The sequence below is a fragment of the Terrapene carolina genome, unplaced genomic scaffold, assembly GCF_002925995.2.
Source record: "Terrapene carolina triunguis isolate 2854851 unplaced genomic scaffold, T_m_triunguis-2.0 Scaffold22768, whole genome shotgun sequence".
NCBI lineage: Eukaryota > Metazoa > Chordata > Testudines > Emydidae > Terrapene > Terrapene triunguis.
Window position 1 is genome coordinate 1 of NW_020687119.1, and position 2,953 is coordinate 2,953.

The window sequence follows — 2,953 nt, forward strand, 5'->3', positions numbered from 1 at the left end:
TTGTAAGTTCAACTTTCATGATAGAGATTGCACTACAGTATTTGTATTAAGTGAATTGAAAAATACTATTTCTTTTGTTTTTTTACAGTGCAAATACTTGTAATCAAAAATAAATATCATGTGAGCACTGTACACTTTGTATTCTGTGTTGTAATTGAAATTAATATATTTGAAAATGTAGAAAACATCCAAAAATATTTAAATAGTATGCTATTATTGTTTAACAGTGTGATTAATCGCAATTAATTTTTTTAATTGCTTGACAGCCCTAATAAAAATATCAAATGCTCTTGTTGGAAGGCTGCCACATAACAGGATTTTATTTCTTAGAACTCAGAACATTAACACACTAAAACCGAAAGCAGAGTGAGACAAAGCAGGCTGCTCCCTAGCACAACTCACCCACCTTACTCTAGGCTGGCTCTCTGCAGACTGATGCTGATCGCATGCAGGCCTGGGAAATCCCCAGAGAATTTAAAGTGATCGCTCACGATTTTAACACAGTTTTCAACACGCCCCAGCTCCTGACTGTTTCACTTGCTCTGTCTCGTCTCTGCACCCTTCCCTATCCTATCTCTCTGACCCCATCCCATCTTCGCAGGGGACGTCCGTCTTCGTGATCATCACTAAGCAGATTGTCACGGAGAACCAGGTGCAAGGCTTCTGCCCTGAGGTAAGCAGGTGAGGAGCGAGGGAGAATGGTGGGAGGGCTTGGGAAGGGGGAGGAGGGTTGATCTTCCCCAGCTGAGAGTGAAGCTATTCTCTGGAGAGGTTCCCTTGAGGTACCCACTGTTGGGGCATCTGGGGTCCCCCCTGTGACGGGTTGGATCACAGAAACCCTCTTGGGAGCTGCCACCTGATGTGCTCAGACTATTTCTACGCCTGCTTTCCCTGCCAGCTCGGGGCCCCAGCACCCTGTATGCTGAGCCAGACACTCCCGTCTGCTCCAGCAAAGACCCAGGGTCTGAATTACTTGCCCCAAAGCTGCAGGTTTACCTGAAAGCAGCTAACAGAAGTGTTCACGTCTTTAACACTCAGCTGCCCAACTCCCAATGGGGTGTAAACCCAAATAAATCCGTTTTACCCTGTATAAATCTTATGCAGGGTAAACTCATAAATTGTTCGCCCTCTATAACACTGATAGAGAGATACGCACAGTTGTTTGCTCCCCCAGGTATTAACACATACTCTCAGTTAATTAATAAGTAAAAGGTGATTTTATTAAATACAGAAAGTAGGATTTAAGTGGTTCCAAGTAGTAACAGACCGAACAAAGTAAGTCACCAAGCAAAATAAAATAAAATGCACAAATCTATGTCTAAACAAACTGAATACAGATAATCTCACCCTCAGAGATGCTTCAGTAAGTTGTTTCCTCAGACTGGACACCTTCCAGGCCTGGGCACAATTCTTTCCCCTGGTACAGCTCTTGTTCCAACTCAGGTGGTAGCTAGGGGATTCTTCATGATGGCTCCTCCCCTCTGTTCTGTTCAACCCATTTAGATATCTTTTGTATAAGGCGGGAACCCTTTGTCCCTCTGAGTTTCCACCCCCCCTCACTGGAAAAGCACCAGGTTAAAGATGGATTCCAGTTCATGTGACATGATCACATGTCACTGTAAGACACCCCCCCCCCCAAGCCTTCATTCCCCCCAGCCTGACTCACAGGAAGGCTGCCTGCAAACAGAGCCCCAGTCAATTGTCCTGGTTGATGGGAGCCATTAAGATTCCAAACCACCATTAATGGCCCACACTTTGCATAATTACAATAGGCCCTCAGAGTTATATTTCATATTTCTAGTTTCAGATACAAGAGTGGTACATTTATACAAATAGGATGACCACACTCAGTAGACAATAAGCTTTGTAATGATACCTTACAAGAGACCTTTTGCATGAAGCATATTCCAGTTACATTATATTCACTCATTAGCTTATTTTTATAAAACCATATAGACTGCAATGTCACAGTCACCACCATCAGAGCGGAGGCAGGAGAGGGGGAGCTATCTATGTGCCTGCGTGTCTGTCCCTGGGGCTCATTCCCTCTGCCTGCCTCCCCCTTGCTCTCCTTTTCCAGAGCGAAGTGAAGTACAGCTGTGTGTCTGACAGCGACTGCCAGAGGCCCGTCCCTACCACAGGAGGCGGTAAGACCCCAGAACCACACAGCAGCTCCAACAGGAGGCTGGGGCCTAGCATGTGGGAATGGTGGACGGAGGCCCTAGCATGGTGCGGTGGCCAGGAGGGAGCAGCAACAGTCTGCGTGGTGGGGATGAGGGAGGAGAGAGTGAAGAATAGATGAGTGGCAGAAGCAGGGGTGGATGGATGGATTGATGCGGGGCAGTGTCTGAACCTGCCGCTTCCGGATATAAAATCAGGAGCTGCCTTGGCGTGATCGAAAGGCCATGCTGGCCAGCTAGGAGGTGGTAGCCGACTCAAACCTCTCTGCTGGATCTGGGCTCTGTGGGGGTGGCAGCAGGGAGCCATGTGGGCACAGGAGGCAGGGTGGAGGGGCTGGGAGTGGGGCTTGTGGTGCTAATAAATAGGGGGCGGTTTCGCAGGAATCCTGACTGGCCGGTGTGTGAACTACAACAGAAGCCTGCGGACCTGTGAGATCCAGGGCTGGTGCCCGGCTGAGGTGGACACCGTCCAGGCGTAAGCTGGGCCCTTCAGGGCAGACCCCCTTTCCCCTGCTTCAGCACCCGGTTCTGTCCCCATTCTGAGAGCCCTCCTGGAAGTCACTGGCACCTAGAGGAGTCTGGGGCGCCGCACCAGGGCCACCTCCTGGTGGCAGTTGTGCTTGGCTGTGTCACCTGTTCTGCATGGCCAGCTCTCGACATGGAGGGGGGACCCCACAGCGCACTGGGCTGTGGCTATTCTCTGCCCCATAGGGCCCATAAAGGATGTGGTATATCAGGTGGCACTGCACTGTGGTTATTCTCTGCTGTCCAGG

At 49.2% G+C, this 2,953-nt stretch overlaps 1 long non-coding RNA gene across 1 annotated transcript; it reads left to right on the plus strand.

Moving 5' to 3' along the window:
- Nucleotides 1-604: 604 nt before the first annotated feature.
- Nucleotides 605-2,595, plus strand: LOC113408721. Its single transcript, XR_003370358.2, has 3 exons — nucleotides 605-673; nucleotides 2,081-2,147; nucleotides 2,562-2,595. It is a non-coding gene; the product is annotated as an uncharacterized LOC113408721 (long non-coding RNA).
- The last annotated feature ends 358 nt before the right edge of the window (nucleotides 2,596-2,953 follow it).